This window comes from Panthera leo, chromosome A2, assembly GCF_018350215.1.
Source record: "Panthera leo isolate Ple1 chromosome A2, P.leo_Ple1_pat1.1, whole genome shotgun sequence".
NCBI lineage: Eukaryota > Metazoa > Chordata > Mammalia > Carnivora > Felidae > Panthera > Panthera leo.
In genome coordinates, this window is record NC_056680.1 from 82,488,213 (window position 1) to 82,512,235 (window position 24,023).

General features: G+C 36.1%; 1 protein-coding gene and 1 long non-coding RNA gene across 4 annotated transcripts in view; both read right to left on the bottom strand.

Annotated features, from left to right (window-relative positions):
* The window catches only part of MAGI2 (membrane associated guanylate kinase, WW and PDZ domain containing 2), a 1,332,916-nt gene that overhangs the window by 1,037,571 nt on the left and 271,322 nt on the right, over positions 1-24,023 (bottom strand). The window lies entirely within an intron of this gene.
* On the bottom strand, positions 686-21,897 carry LOC122206856. Of its 3 annotated transcripts, none has more exons than XR_006196593.1 (4): positions 21,608-21,897; positions 8,620-8,689; positions 8,136-8,197; positions 686-726 (listed from the first exon to the last, which is right to left on the bottom strand). It is a non-coding gene; the product is annotated as an uncharacterized LOC122206856 (long non-coding RNA). The 3 variants fall into 3 exon arrangements; XR_006196594.1 differs by lacking the exon at positions 686-726 and adding an exon at positions 4,178-4,426; XR_006196595.1 differs by lacking the exon at positions 8,620-8,689.

The window sequence follows — 24,023 nt, forward strand, 5'->3', positions numbered from 1 at the left end:
TATTAGACTCCTTCAAATAGGAAAATGCTCCCAAGTTTCTAGTGCTCATTTAAGTTATATTTATTATAATACTACTTAGATATATGCACATTTATTTTCTTAATGTTTATTTATTTTGAAAGAGAGAGAGAGAGAGAGAGAGAGAGAGAGAGAAAGAGCACACAACAGAGGGTCAGAGAGATAGAGACACAGAATCCCAAGCAGGCTCCGCTCTGTCAGCGCAGAGCTCAATGTGGGCTCAATCTCATGAACCGTGAGATCATGACTTTAGCTGAAATCAAGAGTCAGCCGCTTAACTGACTGAGCCACCCAGGCACCCCTAGATATATGCACATTTTAAACAAGAAAAATTAATTCCCTTTCCTTCTAGCTTTTGTACAACTTCTATGATTACAAACCACAAAAAAATACAAATTAAATACAAAAACTTAAAAACTCAGTAAAATTCAAGTTAAGAATATTAATTTAATGTGATAAATGGTAATATGTTGCCGAATTTATATCACTTGCACTGGCTTGTACAATAGACAGATATATATTCTATATTAATATGTTCTATAAGTCATTGTATTATCAGTATTAATAATTTTTCATTAAATTTGTTTATTTTAGGGAGAGGGAGGGAGAGAGGGGGAGAGAGAGAGAGAGAGAGAGAGAGAGAGAGAGAGAGAATCTCAAGCAGGCTCCACGATGAAGGGCTCAGTCTCATGACCCTGGGACCATGACCTGCGATGAAATCAAGAGTTGGAAAATCAACCAAGTGAGTCACCCAGGTGCCCCTCAATATATTTTTTTTACATTTAACCCATTTTAACTAATAGTCTCTGAAATCCATTGTGTCCCCAAATATAATACCAAATATAAAAATGAAAAGAATGTAACATCTTTTTTTTTTTTTTTCAATCACAGAATTTCCACTATTATGGCTAGACCTCTTTCAGGATGGTACATACTCAGATGGGATTCAGGCAATGTACCTGCCCAAAAGTGATTAACTAACCACTAGAAGCAGGATCCTTTGTATGCCCCATGTCTGTACCACAGGGAACACTCTGACAACTAAATGGCCCACCACTCGTTTCTTAATTTGGAAACTTTTGTTCTTATAGAGACTCATAACTTTATCTGTTCTTCCATTGCATCAATTGTATAATTCACATAGTATGTCTTCATTGCTTTACTTAGTAGCCCAATACAAAACAGAAAATGGTGCATCTGTAGGACAGGATATTCATAATGTTAAATCAAAATATCAACTGATTAAATGAAAAAATTAAATCTTTGTCTATTAACATGTCTTTCAATTGCAGATTCTCATTGCAAAAAAAAAAAAAAAGAAGAAGAAAAAAATCGTTTCTGTAACAGATACAAGTAATAGATGTGAGGAAAATAAACTGTGATTTCTGTTATTTGTACATTGGGAAACCCAAATCAAACTGGCAAGCCAGGATACTAACCAAACACATTAAAAGCGACACACTAAAAAACATACAATAATAATTAAAAAAATAAGTGAAACACTGACTTTTTTACAAGTCTTAGAGAACCTACTTTATCATGAATCAAAATACAGAAGGCAAACTGAAATTATAGTGTAATGCACAGTAACTAGTTGATATAATAAGCAAAAAAAAAAAAAAAAAACTTTTACAGGCCTCTGAGCTTTTGCCCACAGATTTCTCAATAAAGCTTCCTTAATAATAATTAATCAATGTTTAAGTTTTTAGTAGACCTCTTTTTGCTACTAAATTTGCTATACTCTAATTTTGTCTAAAAACTTAAAGACAGTATGGTTTTTGTTACTGGTGCCTCCTATTTTAACTTAGGTGTCTTTTATGAATTTGGTAAAATGTGTCTCAACTGGAAACCTCACAGTGCATCAACTGGCACTTTATATGGAACTTTCTTTTTAAAAAATTTGTTTAATGTTTATTTTCTGACAGAGAGAGAGAGAGAGAGAGAGAGAGCGAGCAGGGGAGGGGCAGAGAGAAAGGGAGACACAGAATCATAAGCAGGCTCCAAGCTCTGAGCTGTCAGCACAGAGCCTGATGCAGGGCTCAAAGTCACAAGCCATGAGATCATGACCTGAGCCAAAGTCAGACGCTTAACCAACTGAGCCACCCACGTGCCCCTGTATGGAACTTTTGAATGATTTTTCACCTACCTTCTCTATATTGCACATGCTTAATTAAGAAAAAACAAACTTTCTCTTCCGTCCAATTATTGTAAAATACAATTACGGCAACAAAATTGAAAATAACCAACAAGTTCTATGCTTCCATTGTTTTCAAAGTGTTTTGCAGTCACTAATATTAATATTTAAATCAAGGAAACAAGTAGAAGGTATTAGGATATCTGAAGCTGAGTATAATTACATGCCAAGTCTGAAGATATGTCTGTAAACATCTCAACAGAAGGATTTGACATTGGCTGGTTCTCAGACAATAGATACAATGCCCTGTTTGTGTAATAAATATAGGGTTGAATTAGCCAGGACTTGTTAACAGGAAATTATAACACACAACATAAATATTTTTGGAATGGATAATGCAGGGAGGACAGGCAAATAATGATGGATCTCAAAGGGTGACATAATTTTCTTAAAATGCAATTTTGAGAAGTCACATACTTGGATACAAGGTCTGCCTGCAAAGTATCCAAAAACCTACCATTACCACAGCATCAGGCAATTATGGCTAGGGATGTGATTTAGATATAAAGTGGTTGAAGGAAACAGGCTAAGAAGGGCTACCATCATCATTCTAGGGTGAGTTGAATGAGGCAGTAAAAATTGCAGAAAGAAAACAATATCAGAGCAATGGGTCCAGCTTTTGAAAAGATAACTCAATATCATTTTGAAATAAATATCCATCAGCTGATGATTTGTAACTATGTTGAAGGTGTGTTACAAATCGAAATACATAGGTATTTTTTCTTTCTTTCTTCCAGCCTTCATATCAAAGGGAGATGTTCTTATAGACATGTAGCCACTGGACATACAGAAGCAATACAAAATCATGCATAATACCCCAATTAAATATTTATAACACATGCAAGTTAAAGGGTTATATGTTTATGGGATTGAAGAAGAACTTTTAGACCAAATGGTGAATTTGGCCTCAAAGCTGTCCTCTGCTTCCTGTCTATTGCTTCCTGCCTGCCTTCATCCTTTCCTTCCCTTCTCCCATCTAAAGACTGCTCTCTACTATGGCTTTGTATGTGGTCTCATTCTTAACATTTAAGTTTACCAGAGGGATACGAAGATAGCAACATATTTTCAAATGGCTCATATTTATCTTCTTTCCTATTTCTCTTCAACTTTTATGTATGAGATAAAAACTGCAGTCAGGTGACACACACCTGGGTTCAGGAAACCTAGATTTTAATCTAGACCCTCTCCCTGACAAACCAAAACTGTTAGAAAAGTTTCCTTAAATCCATGAGCCTCACCTGCTAGCATTTTGCACTGGTTGTGAGGAGAGAAGGCATTAATATGCTCAACCTAATCGCACCCCTGATCATTCACTGAAATAACCCTCTGTTTGCCTCTTAGTCTTTAGTCAATGTGTCCTTTTAGCCCAGGGAAGAATTTCTTCTAAATAAATCCTGCCACCTATTCAAGCCTACTGAAGACAAATATTACTTCTTCTGGGATACTCTTAAATAGACTGAGCTCTGACCCTTTGGATTTTTGAAAGTAGTTTGAGTGAATAATTCTAAGAGCCCTGGTCTCATTCTGTTATATGATGCTATTTATCTTCTTTTCCACTAAGGTTTATTATGATAAAAAGTAACTGAGTAAAAGTTAAAGTTTAGTCTTTGTGTTCTTCACAAGGCATACCGTGTTGCCTTGTTGCTTACACGGAGTAAGCAACAAGGAGATGCTTTTGGAGATGAAACACTAGTCGTGCCTTGGCTCACGCCACTTCCTCAGTAGATTTAATGATTCTGTGATGCCTCCTGATGCCTGCTAGGGTTCACCAGTGGTCAAACTGGTTAGGTTATTTACAGAAATTACAGATTCTTAGACCTTGTGGTAGACAGAATAATAACCTCTACCCCAAATATGTTCATGTCCTAATGAACCTGGGGACATGTTACCTTACAGGACAATAGAAACACACCTCAATTACAATTAACTTAAGAATATTTGCGATGGGAAGACTCCCCTGGATTATCTGGGTTGGCACAATGTCATCACAGGGTCCTTATGAGAGAGAGACACCAGATGTGATGATGTAAGCAGAGGTTGGAGCAGTGTGTTTTGAAGACGGAAGAAGGGGTCAAGATCCAAGGAATGTAGATGGCTTCCAAAATTTGGAAAAAGCAAGGAAATGGATTCTCCCTTGGAGTCTCCAGAAGGAGACATCTGCTGACATCTTGATTTTAGTCTGTATGATCCATTTCATGCTTCTGACCTCCAGAACTGTAAATCACAAACTTGTGTCATTTTAATTGCCTCTTTGTGGTAATTTTTTTTACAGTAGCAATAGAAAACTAATACAGAACAAAACCAGACTCAATAAATCAGATTTTCTGGATGGGTCCCAAGATTCTGCCTTTTAAATAAGCTACTCAATCGACTCTTATCCTCAACATTAGAGAAACTTTTCTTTAGAATTGCATTCCCTTTCTGTCCAATGGAACTGAACCATCCCATGTTCTAATCCCTAAAGCTATTCCAAGGTAAAGTGGATAATTAATTTCACAAAATTCCTTAAGCATGAATGCAAGAGTGCTATTGGAAAGCAGTTCACACTTCTCTTAAAGCCTTCTATTCCAGGGGTGCCTGGGTGGCTCAGTCGGTAAGCATCTGACTTCAGCTTGGGTCTTGGGTCATGATCTCACAGTTTGTGAGTTCGAGCCCTGCATAGGGCTCCATGCTGACAGCTCAGAGCCTGGAGCCTGCTTCAGATTCTGTGTCTCCCTCTCTCTCTGCTCCTCCCCCACTCACACTCTGTCTCTCTCTCAAAAATAAACAAGCATTTAAAAAAAAATTTTAAGAAGGCTTCTATTCTATTTTCCAGTAACAAAACTATTATTTTAACAGTGACATTCTCTTATGGATTGAATTGTGCCTCCGCGCTTCCCTCTCCCCCAGTTTCATATATTGAAGCCCTAAATGTGATGGTTGTATTTGGAGATATGGTATTTAAAAATAAATGAGGTCATAAGGATGGAGCCATAAGCTATTATGATTACTGTGCTAATAAGAAGAGGAAGAGACACCAGGGATGTACATGCACAGAGGAAAAGATCATGTGAGGAACATGACATAGAGAAATCTGCCATCTGCAACCTAAGGACAGAGGCCTCAGGAGAAACCAACTCTGCTGACATCTTGATCTTGGACTCCTGGCTTTGAGAAGTGTGAGAAAGTAAATTTCTGTTGTTTGAGCCACCCGGTCTGAGAATCTTGTTATGGCAGCCTGAGCAGACTAATACACATTCCGAACCCAAGTTCCTACTATTGCTGGTTACCTAAGGGAGTTATTCCAATAGGTAAGATTTTAATTACTACCATTTATTTACCACTTGTTAAGCACTATGTACTATGCAAAGAGCTTGTATACATTTTTCCCTCCTAGAATCCTCTCAACACCTCTATAAGGTGATACAATTTTCTTTGTTTTACAGATTAGAAAATTGGGAGTCAGAGAGGTTAAAGTTGGATACAGAATAGGCACTGACTTGCAAGGGAGCTAGGACTCAAACCAGTTTGAATGACTCCACTCTGATATATGACTTCTCTAGTAACTGCCACTTACTGAACTACTGCTATGCTCCAGCTAGGATGGTCATGGTTTCAGGAGTGTTATCTATAGCTAAGGAAGGTGATCAGGAAACAAGGAGGAAATGTGGTGTGCAAATAAAGATATATGTTTAGTTTTTTATTATAATTCTAGATCAATAAGCACCAGTCACATTATTACCTGGATGTAATGGCTATTTCCACAGTAATAACAGTTTAAGCAAACGAACCAAAAAAACTTAATGTGTAACCTAATGTTGAATCTCAATTATTACACAGAGGCTGCAGTCATAGTGAGCACAGTTCTTATTTACAATACTTTCAGGAAGTTAATGGAAAGGAAGTGAAGATGAGAATGAGCCTTGAATTTTGGAAATGCGTGAACCTTAAGCAGGGCATGGCTTGCTTCACTGCCCCTCTGATACTCTACGGGTTGCAAGCAAGTGGCTTTCTAAAGGCAAACACAACTGACTGTAACTTTCCTGGAATGTATCTGTTATCATCTATAGCCCGAGAGGCTATTTTTAGAAGATTCTGGCCAGGTCTTCGATAGATCATTTGATTGGTCAAAGGTGTTGACTTCTGCCAATGAAAGCCAATCATACTTGCTGGCTTAAAGCAATTCTTATTTGCCATTGTAAAAAAAAAAAAAAAAAAAAAAAAAGTTGTGGTCCAGTAGATTTTATGCTGAATATAGAATTTTAAACATTGGGAGTTGAGTTCTAGTTCTGTCACTGACTCACTAGATGATTTTTGCAAGTCATTTAATCTCTGTGTATCTATTTTTCAATTCTCCAAATAGGAAAATATAATCTTTAAAGTCCAGAAGCTTCTCAAAAGAATAATTTCTCTCTGCTCTATTAATAGACTCTGAAATGCTGTTTCTCTCCTCTGAGATCATATTAATTATTATTATAGTCTTGTTGTGTATGCATGATGTATGTAATGCTTACAAAAAGAACTAGAATACAAGGGGTCACTTAAAGTCTTCAAATATGAAAAGAGCAAGGAAAAACAGGGTAATTCTGACCTCATAAGTAATGATTTGAGAAATAAAAAGTCAAAACAGCACAACTTTTGAAGATTTTTTTATCAGTATCTATAATCTGAACTTCAGATTATAAACTCGAATCAGCATTATAGAAAATTATTTCAAAATTCTAGGGTGCATTTTCCAGTTACTCTTAATATAGCTTTGATCTATTTGATCTACTCTAGAAAAAAAAAATCAAAGAAATGACATAGTGTTTAATCATAATGGAAAAAATTATGAGATTATTTTTAAAGTATTTTTAAAATTTGAATGGCATTTTAATTTTTGGCACTGAAAATGTTATTAGGTACATGACATGCTCAGGTTTAGTTATAGCACCAATACTAATTGAAGTTCCCAATGCCTTAATCAGTTTCTGAATGTTTCTAGTTTTTTCAAGAAAAAGCAACAAGAGTAGAAATAAACTGTCAAACTTTGGGGTTCTTTCAACTGTCTATAAGTCATTTTTCCTTGGCTAATTCACCATCACCACAAGCCCTAAATCCCTTAATTACATCTTTCCTCCAGGTAAGGTACCCCTTCTCACAATCCCAGTTTGTGTCTTTGATAGTTTCTCAAAAACTTAGATTCTTATTTCAACGTTTTTAGTTTCTCTGTCTCGCATTATCTTCATCAAGTATAGCATTTATCAAATAATTTCTTTGTCCTAGATACTGTTTTGGATACTGAAAATACAGAGAACAAGAAGACTGTTTTCTGCTTATGATGGATTTTTCATATATTTGGCTATGTAGAAAGCCAGCAACCCATTCCGGTTTTTTCTTTCAATGTCTGTATCCTGCTGCCATTTCAACTGGTCTAAATCTCCATCACTTCAAGCATGAATTAATCTAACATCCCACACTTCATGGTCAAAGTCATTCTTTATCCTCTTCATTCCTCTCCTCTTTGCCTCATCGCTTCCAAAAGCAATGGGGCACATCACTGCTATGCTAATTTTCCTTTAGGTACATGTTTAGCATTTCTTCCCTCAAAAGTCAATAATTATTAATGCACCATATCTTGACTCAATAATCAAGGCAAATAAGATTGTTTTCACAAATATCTACAAGAAAATCTCAACTCTAGACTTGCCAGCCTCTTGCTGCTGTATCATCCACCATCCCAAAGTTGATTTCTCTATGGCTTTGTTCATGATGGTTTCCAGATATGAAATGGCTGCCATGCTTTTCTGTATTTATATAGATTCTTAACAGGCTAGTGAGGATCAAGTTCTAGTATCTAGCAATCAGTTTCATAAGATATCTATCTTCTGAATATCTATACATTTCTAGTTTGTGACACTTAATATGGTACTCTCGTGCAGTCAGATGGTAGTCTTTTACTTACATTATCTTGGCGACAGGGTCAATGTTCTGTCTTTCTTGGCATTTACCTGACACCCACATTGGCTGGGCACAATAGATACAAAACAAACACTTTCTCACAATCATGACTTCCAGAGTGAGGATATATATGCTTAGGTCTTATACATTCTGGTTTTAATTACAACCAATACAGACACTACTGAAATTTAATGAGAAATACATGTTCATGTGATAAAATTCACATGTTCTTTTATTTTCCAATTCATTTATTGTTCATTATTTGGATTGCTCTTTTGGCTCATGTTTATACATTAGTGTCTATAGCAATCTCCCATAATTAAAGTGTGTGTTATCAGAAAGCTTACTTTTCTCTACTGGCATGTGGGTTTAGTTCACATTAAACATAAATTTCTGTTAAAAATAACTGAGAGACAGATTTTTTTCTCTTTTTTTTTTTAATAGGAAGAAGGCTTCTAAACTAAACATATATCCTTAAGGCCATATACCTTGGTCATCAGATTGGTATCATCAGATACCAATGCAGGAAGAAGACCCAAAGATGGGTATTTTGAAGACCTAAAAAAAGGAGAATATTTGTAGTGAGTGTATGTGTGTGAATGTGCATCTATGTGAGTATATGTATGTGCATGTGTGTGAGTAATAATAATATCAGAATATGATGTCAACATAGGAGTTTAGTCTTAAAAGATGTCAAGTATTTACCAGAACAGAAATTGGAGCAGGTCCAAAGACTTGAAGAACCTTTTATTTTACTTGCCCTGACTACCTACCATTAATCAACCATCTCTAGCTCCACAGTTTTACCTCCCACCCAGCAACCTTTAAATTGTTCCCACCCTTCTAGTGTCTTGACTATCCTTAGTCATGGTCCCCGATCCACCAGCACAGAAGCTGGAAAGTCTTCCTCATGATAAACAGGCAGCATGTCAGTCAGAACCCACAGCCCACCCTTCTTGCACTTTGACAACTGACACATGTCATCTTTATGACACTACTATCATCTGCATTTCCCTATGCCATGCTTCATAGAACAACTCAGGCAATGCCATGTCTTTTTCCTTTTATAAAAAAGCCTTTTGCAGTTTTGTTCTGATAATTGAGCAGAGTGGAATCAAAATATTGCTAAAAACCTTTTCAAATTTCCTTTGTTTATTATAATCTGGAAAATTCTCATAGTAAATTGGGTGTAATCAGTACATACAGTTTTCACATTCTACATAAATGCAACCAATAAAATTTTACACAGTGCTACTGATAATTTTGGTTTTGACTTGTGCATAGTAGTTAGATGCATAAAGTAGACAGATGACAACATAGCCCTCAAAGTGAACAGTTACATGCCTCATATCAGGCTCTAGGAATATAGCTAGGGATAACCAGACAGTTCTGCTTTCCAATGTTAAGTGATGTGAACTTATGACAGTACACAAATGCATGTTTATCGCAACATCTACTAAGATAAAAACATATCCATAAGAATTCTATTGCTTAGGGGCACCAGGGTGGCTCAGTCAGTTAAGAGTCCAACTCTTGATTTTGGTTCAAGTCATGATCTCACAGTTCTGGGATTGAGCCCCACATCAGGCTCCGTGCTGACAACACGGGGCCTGCTTGGCTGCTTGGAATTCTCACTCTCTCTCTCTCTCTCTCTCTCTCTCTCTCTCTATCCCTATCTCTATCTATCTATAGATATCTCTATCTATCTCTTGCCCCTCCCCAACCCCCCTCAAAAAAAAAAAAAAAAAGAATTGTATTGATTAAATTGCTCATACATTCCTATAGTTCTGAAAGTGCACTTTTGTGTCCAACTTTAGATGACCATTTTCCATTTACTTTGGTAATATAATTCAAGTAATAATGAAAACAGGGTAAGAACTCTGACCACAATGCTACAATGGTAGTGTAGATGAGTAATATTGAACTTCAAATCCCACAACAGTGGAGAACCAATGGCCAAAAACAGAAACTAGTGAAGCACTGCCTTAAGTATTTTGTTAGATATAGAACAAAAGTGAGCATCTACTTTTAAGCACAGATTAGAATTAATTCTGGTAATTTGTAGAGCTTTTTAACAATAGTTAAAACATAACTATATGATCATTATCAGATACTTAAGTGTGCCTTCAAATTTCAATATAACTATCATGCATAGAGTAAGACATTAAAAGATAAAATAAATTATATCTCTTATAGAAACTACTAGGTCATGTAATAAAAATCACCTTAGTTAAAATCTACCTTCCAAATTAGAATAGGAAAAAGGAATTATTTAATTACATATACAGAAAATAGTTAATTAGTCCATGGGGATGATATAATTGTATACCTACTTGTATACAATACTTTGCAGTTTACCAAATATGCATTATCTCATTTGCTTTTGCTTTAGTTTTCTCATTTGTAAAATAGGGCAATGGTTGTTTCTACCTCATGGCTGGTTTGAAGGAAAATGTGTTGATAAACATATGCAAAGATGCTTAGAACAGTGCCAGGCACATGAAAAGCACTATAAGTTGTTAGCTATTATCTACAAAAATAACCATAATAGTGAGAATTGAGTAAATTCATATAAGGCACTTTGTGCCCGATACATAGTAAGTGCTCAGTGTGAATGCTAATTACATAAGAAGCAGGTAGCACATAGTATTACTCCAATTTTATAGATAAAGAAACAACGATTACAAATCCAGGCAAATTCCCCAAAGGTCAAACAGTGTTACATATATGAAAGTCAACACGCTCACATTTTGCCTTTTGAAATTTCTACAGAATATTTCATTTTTAACATGCCCTATCCTGACCCCCTGCAATTATACTTCCTATTTGTTTCCATGAATATCCAGCGTGACAACTTATCTCAGTCACAGAAAGAGCTGTTGCTCTAATTGTGACTCTACACTCACATTTAAGTTATAATTTCATTTTTGGTTTCTATGGAAATCAAATTTCTTACTTCACTGCTGGGTTGGGAAATGTTATTCTAGAAACATGGTTCTTCGCAGAAATGGAGGAGCTAATCCTCCAGGAGCCTGATCCTGGGCTTTAGGATCAGGAAGTTGTTATTTAATGTAGTTTGGGTACAAGAGAGGATCTGCTTTTTCCCAGAAAACAAATAAAGTGACTTCTTTTTTTTTATGTTTATTTATTTTTGAGAGAGACTGAGCATGAGCGGGGGAGGGGCAAAGAGAGAGAGGGAGACACAGAATCCAAAGCAGATTCCAAGCTCTGAGCTGTAAGCACCAGAGTCCAATGGGGCCCAAACTCACAAACCACGAGATCATGACCTCAACCCAAGTGGATGCTTAACCGACTGAGCCACCCAGGTGCCCCAGATAACGCTAATTGTTAATGTAGCTTGGTCCAGGGAAGCATAATATTTTCTTCATACTTTATTTTTCTGTTATAAATATACATAAAACGTATATGTTCCTGCCTTTTGTTTCACCTTTCTTTCAAACAAACTTTTTTTTTTTTTTTTTAAGTATCCCACATATTCCATGATGCATTCATTGCTCTGGGTTTCCAGGGAATACTAGCTAATGCATGATGTTCTATAGAGTACAACTGTTCCTAATATAATAGTCTGTTGATTAATAGTCTGGTCTCAACAGTCTCAACAGGGAAATAGTATAATATCATCTTTGAGTTGTTAAAAAAGAAACCACCTACAACTAAACAAAATGTATTTTAGGCAAACATCTGCAAAAAGAGCAGATAAATTAGGGAGAACACAAAGGAAGACCTAATCTAGTCCTGCTGTGAAAATCCAGGTTGAAAAATAAAAAATGCCAATAAAACACATACTGGTTGCACTATCAGTCCTCAGAGGGCTAACGCTGGTATATACTTTGTCTATTCCAAAGAGCCTACACAGCATCTGGCTTCTGAATCTCTGCCACTCCAGAACTGAAATCTCCAGGGATTTTAATTTCTGCATTTATTTTTAGGGAATCAGAAGTACATTATGTCTGACACATTTGTTTTCTCTAGGCAGGCTGATGGAAAGTGAAGTAGGGAAGTAGGAAAATTCAATTCATGATTAAGGAATTTGGTCATAGGGCACTAATAGAATGTCATGCATTCCAAACAATGTTCATGCAGATCCTTGCTGTGTGGAGGGCATTTCTCTCTGACTCAGCAATTTGGGTTCTGGGCATGGGAAAAGGATAGAGTTTTGAGGACTAATAAACAGTTACTGTCAACTCATTTCTGATATCTTTAATTTTCTTAGTAGTCACTGAAGAAAGTGATAGGAGGAGTGCATTTTTCCTTTTAAAGAAACTCAAAGATACACTAAAACTTTGTTGACGTTCTACATTCCAAACTGCTATTCTTTTGTGCTTGCTTCATATTTAAGAAAAAGGCTCTTTGCACAAGCTTTAAATCAAGATATGCAAAATTGGCTTTAGTTCCTTTTTGGAAGAGCGAGAGCGGCATCAGCCTTAGGCAAATATGGAAGAAGAAGATGAAGCTTGAATGTCCAGGGATTCTTTTTAAAAAGCTAACTGAATAAAACATTTTAAAATAAATGCACTCGTTAAGGGCATTGAAGAAATTCCATTTAAAAATAGGTTTTACATGTACTGACTTTTATTCACTTAAACTGGGTTCACAGCCTTTCCACCCCCCCACCTTTGAAATGATCAGGCAGATTAATAAAACAAAGAACAAAACATGTTATACTCCTCAGTGCTGTTTCTCATTGAATAACAAGTTATAATTGTTTTGCTGCAGACAAAGGCGACCATACACCTCAGGAATTGATTATTCAAGAAATACTACTATTTTTTGATATTATTCATTTTGGGGACTGCATGTAACGTTTTTCTCGTTCCTTTGCAGCTCATATATTTCTTCGTTGTTATGGGTTAAAAATGTGGTTTACAAAAACTCAGTGCCTAACTGTATCCAAAGGAGGACAATCCAACATACGGTGTGTTTAACCATGGAGCTCCATCTAGCTAAATTGGGCATTTGCAATATAAGTTGATTAGTGATTTACTTTCTGCTAAATTTTACTGTGAATAATGCCAATTCTTCACTTTATCCAATTCATGTGAAATATACTGAGATGCGGAGAACTGAGAGGGAGAACTGAGTGCCTGATTTCTATCATTAAAATTAAGTCCTTGATATCAAGTATAGAGCAACTATGGGTATACAACAGAAACACCCCCACTGGAAGTTGAACAATTTTTATCTACTCATCTTTAAGTAAAGTTCTTTTCTCAAATCATAAAGGAAGCCTAAACTGAATTCTGGACTTTAGGAGCATGTAACACAGGGTGGGTAAATTTGATAGAAAGAAAACACAAATAAAACTAAGATGAGAACAAGGTGCTTTTGGAGAGACAGGTCTAGGTGGGGCTTCCCTATTGATTTTTACAGAAAAGCTATTAGAAGTGGAAAAGACCCTAGAGGTAGAAAACAGCAATCTCTCTCTCTCTCTCTCTCTCTCTTTTTTTTTTTTTTTTTTTTTTTTTTTTTTAGATCTTTTACCAACACTTCAATTATCTGAAGTTCAGAAAAGTTGTAGTGCTACAGTAGGTTGTGACAGAACACGGGTAAAACCTGGCCTAGCCGTGAAATTCAAGGAAGCTGTCTCTGGATGGTTAGAGACAATCAAAAGGTTTAAATTAAGATCTCTTGGGGAGCCAGGGTGGCTCAGTCAGTTAAGAGTCTGACTTCAGCTCAGATCATGATCTCGCGGTTTGTGAGTTCAAGCCCTGCGTTCAGATCTGTGCTGACAGGGCAGAGCCTGGAACCAGCTTCAGATTCTGTGTCTCCCTGTCTCTCTGCCCCTCCCATGCTCATGCTCTGTCTCTCTCTGTCTCTGTCTCTCTCTCAAAAATAAAGATTAAAAAAAAATTGTTTTTAAAGATCTCTTCAGGGAACATGGTAAAGTAGAACTTCAACTCCCCTCTCCCTATTTAAGGAATGGATACAATGTGTAGTTTTTCATTTAAAGGTAAAGAAGAAAGGGCATATACGGAAAAGAGAGCATTCAACTGCCTGCATGTATAAGGATATCTAAATGCACATAAAGTACCCAGAACCAACAAAGCAACAAACCAATTCATATGTCACTAGAGCAAGAAATATTATTTGAAATTCAATTTGAAAGGCAGAATTATACTTTTTCATCTACTAAAAACATTTTATCTAGCTGACAGTGTTTTTGCAAAGATTCATGTTTCTCATGTGGTTAATGTTTGTAAAGTATCTTGTGCTTTTGGGTAAGAAAGATTTATAAATGAAAACTAAATCAATGTCTGAATAAATGATTTCTAAAAGTACAAACTTCAATTTTAAGATTTAGTTTGGTTTAAAAAAAAGTACTCTTGCTTTTTAGATTCAACTTATGTAAAGATATGCTATTTTCCTAAAATTCATTGCCAGCAGAAAACACAGAGTTGGGCTTGTTTGTTTGTTTCTGAGCAAGACAGCTCCTCCAGTGGTTCTTAAAGAAACCTCAGAAGAGTGGGGACCTATTTCCAGGCCTCACCCTTCACATACTGAATCTGGATCTCTAACAGACCCCAAACATGTTAGGTTATAAAGTTCTCCAGGTATTTATGCAGAGCAGAGGTTTGGGATGCACAAGTACAGTCCACACCTAATACTGACCACCCAAATCATCCATATTCTGAATTCATTAGGAGGCATTAGAGCTTATTGAAGAGAAGGTAGTTTTCATCTCTATCCCTGGTTGCATGATAAATTGAGTCTAGAGTTAAGGTATCAATTTCAACCTTAAATTATCTGGTGACATAAAACTGATTTCAGGTTTCAAAAACCTATTTCTCCAACTTTTCTATTATAAGCTTCTTGATATATTAATTCCTATTTTATTCATCATTGTAAGCACAAGCTTTGACTAAATCCAGACATATCTACTATTGTATAGTCATTCATAGAACAAATACACAAGGGTAAATTAAAAAATGAGAATTTGTTAGAGTTTATATTCTTACAGGAGAGACAAACAATAAGCTCAGGAACAAATAAATACCTAAGATAATTTGAAGAAATGATAAGTACTGAAAAGAAAACAGGTAATGTGATGAAAGGTGACAAGAGTTGGTGCAGGCAAGAATTTATTTAAATCAATAGTTCAGGAAGGTAAGCTTTGAGCTGAAAGCCAACCAATGAGGATGGGAGGAAGGAGGAGTTCAGGCAGAGGAACAGTAAACGTAAAGGCGAAGCCCAATGTATTTGAGAAACAAGAAGGACAGGTATGTGGAGTATCTAGTGTTAGTGGTTCCATGGTCAGACATAAAATCTCAAGAGGTACACACTGAGAGTGGAGGTGGTGGTATGACCTGAAATTATTTGAAAAGTCCACGGGGGGGCTAAGGCTATTTACCCTGGTAGTGAAAAGCAGCACTGGCTTGGGTTTCAATAAGATCTGGATTTCAGTCTGGGCTTCACTGACTACTAGAGCAGTGACTATGTATACAGAATTTAATTCTGATTGCCTTTATTGGTAAAATGGGGATAATAACAGAGTAATAACGCTGTGAATAATAATGGTCCATTGCATTGTTATGAGGATTACATGAGAAAATGAATAGCCCAGTGCTTGGCTCTTAGTAAATGTTCTACAGATGTTAGTGTCATTATGATGGGCAAGAAGGAGTTCCTTTGTATATAAAATACATCACAACATGTTTATATACATATTATAATGCTGCATATACATATATAAACTTATATTATTCAATCAAAAATAACATAATGATGATGATATAAGAGGATATTGATAGAACAACAAATAAGTGATCAATGATTTATGCTATAAATTGTTGGCTGGTAATTCCTGGGTAATCCATAGTTACTAGTTGTATAATCTCTTCTAAAGCAGAACTAACAAAAGTAGATTCTTCTATGCTGGTGCATTTTCTGATTCAGATATACTTTCTTGACAATTTTATCTGGGAAGATGGTTCAGCTTGTAACACTGAGAAGTGTATCTCTACACTAGTTTGGGGACATTACAGCCTTTCCCAAACAAATTATGCCCAGCTTTTTTCTGATTCACACTGAACAACCCCACCTAAATTCAAATCCACTTCACTCAATGCTCATTTAAGGAAGAATAAGAGGAATCAAATTTACATTAACCGTTAAGTAAAATATGACAGCTATATATCACATGGGCTACTGAAAAAAGAAACAGAGACTTTTTGGTAAGGTTTGTTGTTGGTTGGGTGGATATATTTCTTCTTCAATTATTCATATATTGGATTAAATAAACTAATATATATAAAGTACTTTGTACAGCACTTGGTATATAATAAGCATCAAATAAATTATAGCTCCTATTAGCATATTGATGACAATGCAAAATGCTTTTCTCAATTAGAGTAATTCTTGAATATACAGACTTACAGACTCCCCCCATCCCCACCAGTCTTTCTCTATTGGAGTTCCCAGGAGATCTCATATATGTATGTTTTTAAAAGCAAAATCCTTGCAATTTTGGTATGCTTTGCTAAGCCTAGCCTTGACAAACTATGCTTATCCTGTATGTGTAAGTAAATAAACGCATTTTGTTGTATTCTTTGTATTTTTTATGTGAATGTAAAATTTTAATAAATATAATAATGATAGACATAGGTACAGCCTTTTCACATAAGATATGCCTTTCTTATGTACTTATCAACCAAAAATGTATACATGCTGTTCCAATCAAGAGGGCTACAATTCTTTTCTAAGGGGTATTTCTTTTTTCCTCTGAATACCTAATAATGGTTCCATTTCTGAAAAATGCTTGACTCCCAAAGGTATCTTAGGAAAATTTCATGTTGCTTCATATGTGCCATTTCATGTCACCAGCAATAGCAAAAACCTGTATTCTTTTATTTGAGAATGCTTTCAATAATCTTGATATGATCAAAAATCTTAGTTCTCCTAAATGTAAGCATCTTCACAAACTATTTATTGTTTCATACTTTCAAGGAACTTCTTTAGTCATCTACTCAGAACCTAAGCACTGGTGAGCAACAGTGTCCTGCCTTCATGAAGCTCCTAGTTTATCCAGTGTAGTGCAGACAATAATAAAACAGTTTTACAAATGGATAACAAGAACTGTGATAATGCTTTGAAGAAAAACTTCCTGGAGTCTCAAAATCACACAGCAGGATGAGCAAGATCTGGTCAGAGGGACAGCAATGAGTTCAGAAATGAGATGTAAGCCTAAAAGTTAACTAGACAAAGAGAAAGGAAAATGCACCCAGCTGGAGGCGGGGTAGGGGGGTGGTGGGATTGGTAAATCACTGGGGAGAGGGAGAAGGAGGGAGCTGAGCTCTTCTGAGGAAGTCAGAGAAGGTGGTGTGCTGGAGGATCAGGAAGGAGATTGAGAAGAGCAGAGGTAAGGCCAGGATGAGGGCTGGGATGGGCTTGTCCTAAGAAAAGTGGCTGCAGTGTCAAGGTTTTAACCAAAAGACCTACAGTATCAGATTGGCATTTGACTTCAGTGGAGGATGGGCTGAGGAAGACAAACACAGATAGATTCAGATGAGTTTATGCAAAGCATCAGACCAATGCATAACACCTCATTACTGCAAAGGGTGCCTTTTCCTGGCGATCTAGTATATAAAATCAAAGTCCTGGCATTTTCCACGCCAAAATGGAATAATTAAGAAACAAAAACTCAATTAAAGGAAGAAATATAAAAGAATTATTTATATGCCATCTTTTGCAAATGACTTTTATAATCGCTTTTAAGTATATCTCTTATTTTGCATTCTAATTTCTAACTATGTATTACTGTTTTTGGAATCTTTAATCTTTTATTTCTCTTACTTAGCAAAGCAATATACTTATAGAGGTCCATTCACAGCTGTTGGGGATGGTAGATAACACTTCTTTGGTTATCATTTACCAGGTTAAAGCCATTTTCAGTTTACTCTAATTATATAAAATTTCTATTTGTACCTTTTAAAAGGCAATTTCAAAAGTCTTCAATGAAACAGTCATTGAATCTCAGTGATCCAAAAAAAGTCTTGATTTCAGCATTGGATAAAAGAGCAAAGAAAATCTAAAATATCAACTTTGTGGGACAACATTTATATGTCAAGCTTCCTTTTCTTGACTATTGAAAAATGTTACTTTATTACAAATCTGACTGCATTTGATCTTGTTTTGACCACCTGTGAGGAATGTCTCTTTTGTAATTGCTGGTAAAAATACAGTAGACCGGAAGGACATCACCTCCTAGGAATACTACAAATGCCAGAGCAAGACACTGTCACCATTCGTGAATATTTTTAAGACAAAGTATTTTATTTAATTTCATTTTCTTATGCATCCAGAGAAAGAGAGATTTAAATGTCAGACCATCATCTACATGGACCATTTTTAAGTTGGCAGTAACATTACCTCAAACAAAAAGGACAACTGGAGATAGGTTATAAACTGTTCTCTGGCTACATCAAATCTTGGTGAACAATTAGCCTCTTCACTCACTCCTTCCCAACATTATTTCTTTGTCATCTGGTTTCTTCTGCCATTCTGCTTTTTTTCTTATATATTATCTGCCTGCCTGGAATGGTCCACTGCTCTTGTATTCCTTTAAATGCCTTCTCAGAGCTAACCTCTGGCAAACAAACAAACAAACAAGCTATCGAGCTAGTCCAAATCTATTTTGTTTCATGACCTGTACAATTCACTTCAGGCTTGTACAATTCACTTCAGGCTATATTTCTTCTTGTCCTTATGTTTGGTCCACCTGAGGAAAGGATGGGAACTGTGTTGACATTCCATAATGTGTTCAGGTCATCTGTCTTTGTTATTTTGAGTTTATTAAAATCCCTGACAAGCACATCAAAATAATAGTGATGATGCCAGCTGGTTGGCAGGCATGAGTCTAAGAGGCAGTCTTGCTGTTAATGGGTAGAGTGGTTGCTGACTTTGCTCTCTAAGTTTTGTTTATTTGCAGGTATAGCTCTTAACTGAGATGATCAATGCTCTCAGGTCATGAATAATCAAATCTATGTGCTCTTTCACTTCTCCATCCATTTATTCATTCATTCATGTATTCATTCAATAAATATTTATTCAGTATCTTTTATATACTTAGCCCTGTGCTAGACTCTGGAGATAGTTTTTTACAAATTTTCCATGTTTACTTATTTATTTTGAGAGAAACAGAGAGTGAGCAGGGGAGGGGCGGAGAGAGAGGAAGACAGAGAATTCTAAGCAGGGTCCGCACTGTCAGAATGGAGCCAGATGTGGGGCTGGAACTCATGAACCATGAGATCATTACCTAAGCCGAAATCAAGAGTTCGATGCGTAACTGACTGAGCCATCCAGGTGCCCCTACCCTGGAGATCATTTAATAAGTATGTAAGTTCTTAGAGTATACTCTAGTGGGGTAAGGGACAATGACAGATATTAATTAAACAATCTCACTGATAGACGTGTAATTAAAAATTGAGGGAACGGGGCACCTGGGCGGCTCAGTCTGTTGAGCATCCAACTTCAGGAAGTATTGGTGAAGAAGCATCAAATAGACTTTTTGAACAGATCACTTTGGCTTCAATAGGCAAAATGGAGGCTGCCTGAATGCTAACACTTGATATAATCCATTTAGAATAAGAAATAGAATGTTGTTCCTGCTCCTCCTGAAATGTTTCAAAATCAGACTATAATGTTAGCAAGCCAATTACTCATGAAAGTTAGGTATTAAATTTCCCTATTTTGAAAACAATAACTACTAGATCACCCAAACGAAAAAAACAAAAACAAAAACAAAAACCTTCTGTTTCTAAAAATCAGAATACGTAGGAACTCAGAATCTTATTTTTTAATCATAGTCAGTCTCAAAAATATTTACATGCTAAACAGCATCTCACAGATCTTAAAAAAACACTAATATAAGCGGTTTCTTTAGTTGTTATTGTTGTTTTTTTTTTCTTAAATTCCCACTGCATTTTAGCTTAACTGTTGGACATATTTACTGGTAAGTACTGAAATAGACTAATACCTTTAAGTGCCAAAAGACAAAAACCACAGCTTTTTATGTGTCCTGTATTAATAGAGATCCTCTGACTTTTGAAGGTTTACCTACTGTGATCAAAGCCCCACTCTTTAAGCCTCCAGTTCACACTACTCAGCTTTTAAAAACCCTCTAGTAAAATCTGCTAACCCATGCAGTTCTGGAATCCAAAAGAGTGAGTCTGATTTTATCTGCATTTCTGTCTTCAAAATAATAATAATAATAGTAAGTCTACATGAGCAAAGATATTTAGGTCTACAAACAAATATATTTTAATAACAATAGAGAAAAAAATCAGATACTTGGCCTACCTGCCAAGACCCAAGTTCAGAAGGTTGAATTTTCACTCTCCTATCTGACAACATAATTAACACCTACAACTGCCACAGGCACACATACTCCCTGTAGTGTTTTAATCTTTATTATTATATTCACAGCTTAAAAAAAAATAACACAATACCAAATTATAAACTCATGTCCTGTTCAATTGTCAGACAGGATTCTAGTTTCCTTTTACAAGACCTTGCTGAATATTTACAGAAATATACATATTCAAAGGATAATAATCACCAAAAGGAAAGCTATTATGGATTCTCTAAAAAATGAGGAGCAATATTAGCAAAGGAGGCAATTACAGTCACATCAAAGACAGATAACATCCCATTGTTTTATCAAGAATGGAATGCTTGTCCCATGTTTTTGCTTGATTGTTAATACAGATTTAAAACAAGCATCTAGAGAAAAATCTTTGCTGGTTTGAATCTCAAAGATTTTTTGAAGTCTCATCAAGTATAAAATGCCTAGAGGTAACTTTTCAGATATCTTTATGTGGGGTAGGCAGAATTCTAAGTTAGTACCCCATATTCCCACCCACTGAGTATAATATAATGCAGGTGGGATTGTAAATATGGTGGAATAGTCACTCCCTAGATCAGGTCATATCATGTGGCAAAGAGGAGACTCACTCCCATGATTATGTTACATTATATAACTGCCTTAGTCAACTGAACTGCTTTAGCCAACTGAAAGGATTCTCTCTCTCTCTCTCTCTCTCTCTCTCAATCTCTCTTGAGTTTATTTATTTTGAAAGAGAGAAAGAGAGAACATGCGCACTTGTGCATGAACAGGGGAGGGGCAGAAAGAGGGAGAGAGAGGATCCCAAGAAAGCTTTGCACCATCAGCCCAGAACCAAATCTGGGGCTCCATAGCAGGATCCTGAGATCATGACTGGAACTGAAATCAAGATTTGGGTGCTTAATGACTGAGCCACCCAGGTGCCCCGGGATTCTTTCTAACCTCAGAGAAGAAAACTGCTACACTGTAGAGAGGGGTACTTGCCAGAGAATAACAGGGAGCCTCCTGGAGCTGAGAACACTTCTCAGTACCATAAGCCCTGAAAATGAAATTCTGTCAACAAATGGTGAACTTGGAAGAACCCAAGCCCCAGATGAGTTGGAAGTCCTAGCTCATACCTTGCTTACAGCCTGGTGAGACCCTGAGGCAGAATTCTGCTAACCAGTGCCTAGAGTTTTGACCCATGGAAATTGTGACATCATAAATTTGTATTGGTTTAAGCCTGTATGTTCATGGCAATTTGTTGTGCTCAATGGAAACTAATACATTCAGGATAAGGTTTACATTATCTAAAATTCTGCAGTGCTTGTATTAAAAAGCAAACAAGGTTGGTAAAACAGATCCTTATTCTTAGCAAAGGAAAATATTGCTGGATAGTTGAGTTTAAGTTTCTCAAAAGTTGCACTTTACTCTGAGAAGTCTGTAAGACTAATTTTTTCATAGCCCTAATAAAAATAGGTAGAAGTTTTCCAGTAACATAAACAATAGAGGATAGAGTATAAATAGAGCAAGAGAAAACACCACTGAAATGATGGTACACGAGATCTAGTACCAGCTTGGCCATAAACAGTTGTGTGATCTTAGTCTTAAGACTAAGACTTAAGACTTAGACAAAGTCATATAATCTTTGTAAGTCCTAGTTTTATCATCAATAAACTCATAGTATAATACTACTCAGAAATCTGTGTTTTAACAAGCTTCCCCAGTGATTATCAGGCTTGTTAAAGCTTGACAAGCTCTATTTCATATGTACACAAGAGGTTTGCTCTTTTTTGTTCATATTTAACATCTTCCCAGAGATGTTGATCCATCTTTTGTGGGGTGTGAAGTTTATACAATTTAGGGAGTTTTCTTCAGAGGGAGAAAGAAAGAAAGAGAAAGAGAGAGAAAGGAAAAGAGAAAAGGGAAAAAAGGAGGAAAAGAGGAAGAATAATGAAAGAACACAAATTAGAACTTAGTTCTAGCATCTTGGGGAGAATCATGGAAGTGAGGCCCCAAGGCTGACGTTTCATGGATTTTCAGAGAAAATCACAGGTTTTAGTTTCTTATTCACATTCATCTAGTTCCAAGGCCCTTCAAACAGCCCTCCTTTATCTTTCTTCTTTCTCTTCAATTTCCCCCTCTCTACTGAATCTTCCTTATCAGCGTCAAAACAGTCACCTCTGTCCTCCTTAAAACCAGAGTTTTAAAAACAAACAAAATTCTTCAAATAAAAAAGTACAAATAAGCAAAATTTCTTCTTCAAATTTGTCTAAATTTATAGTCTTATTTCTTTCTAATTCATAACTGAAATTTCTTTCTAGTTTAAAACTGCTGAACTTCTTCCACGTGTTGGCTACACTATTTTCTTTTTCTCACCTCTGGTTTACTTTCTGAACTACTCTAAAATGACTGAAACTGCTCTCACAAAGAAACATCCTTCTTCCTGCTAAATATGTCTGCATCTTGGTGGATCTTTCAGCAGTATTTGATATTCCCCTTCCCCACACACACTTTACTTCAGAAACATTTTTTAGCACATATTTCCACTGCTTTTATTTTATTTCATTTTATTTTATTTTATTATTTTATTTTATTTTATTTTATTTTATTTTATTTTATTTTTTTAAGTTTATTTACTTATTTATTTTGAGAGAGAGAGAGTGTGTAGAGGAGGGGAAGAGAGGGAGAGAGAGAATCCCAAGCAGGCTCCATGCTGGCAGCAAACAGCCTGATTCAGGGCTCAAACGCACAAACCATGAGATTATGACCTGAGCCAAGATCAAGAGTCAGACGCTTAACCAACTGAGCCACTCAGGCAACCCTATTTTTTTTTTTTTTTAATTTTAGGAAGAGAAAGAGAAAGCATGAGCAGGGAAGAGGGGCTGAAGGAGAGAGGGAGGGAGGGAGGGAGGGAGAGAGAGAGAGAGAAAGAGAGAGAGAATCCTAAGCAGGCTCCATGCTCAGAGTGGTGCCCAATGCAGGGCTTGATCCAATGCCCCTGGGATCATGACTTGAGCTGAAATCAAGAGTTGGACACTCAACCAACTAAGTCACCCAGGCACCCTTTTCAGAACATTTCAAAACATAGTGAAAGGTTTAAAGTGTACATTGATTACACTTATCCCCACCACCTAGATTCTTCAACAATCCTTAATATTTTGCATTTGCTGTGTTATGGGGGTGTGTATTTTGCTTAACAATTGTGTAGGTTAAGTTGTGAGTATCAGGACATGCACATCTTCAAATATTTCAGCTTGTACCTTCTAAAAATAATGACATTTTCCTACAAACACCAAGTGCCATTATCACAAGTAAGAAAGTTGACAATAATTTGGTAATATTATCTGCTGGCCAGTACATATTGATATTCCCTTATTGTCTCTAAAATGCCTTTTAGCCATTTGACTCATTGTATGAGCTCATACTCAGGTATTATGCACTGTATTTAATTACATTCTTTTAACTCTTAAATCTTGAATAGTCATTCCATTTTTTCTCCACATAATGACATTAACTTTTTGAAGAGTGTAGGTCAGTTGTCTTTGGAATGGC